Source organism: Physeter macrocephalus, chromosome 13, assembly GCF_002837175.3.
Source record: "Physeter macrocephalus isolate SW-GA chromosome 13, ASM283717v5, whole genome shotgun sequence".
Classification (NCBI taxonomy): Eukaryota; Metazoa; Chordata; class Mammalia; order Artiodactyla; family Physeteridae; genus Physeter; species Physeter macrocephalus.
Window position 1 is genome coordinate 82,670,079 of NC_041226.1, and position 331 is coordinate 82,670,409.

Below are 331 nucleotides of genomic sequence, written 5' to 3' on the forward strand. Positions count from 1 at the left end.
TCCCTCCCCTCCTCCCCCACACCTCTCTCCAACTCCACTCGGAGCCCCTGGCCCAGCCTTCATCAGCTCTGTCCGGAGGAGCTCAGCAGCCCTCTACTATGGAGGAGCTCAGCAGCCCTCTACTATTCTCCCTGCCCCCCTCACCTCCACTCCCACAGCGCTTCATCCCCTCACCTCATGGCATTCAACATGGGCTTTATACACATAAATCAGAAGTGCCACTCCCCACCCCACCCCCGCTTAAACCCTCCAAAGGCTCCCCACTCTGCATTCATTCACTTACATATTTATTGACTATCTCTATGTGCCAGCCACTGTTTAGACACTGAGG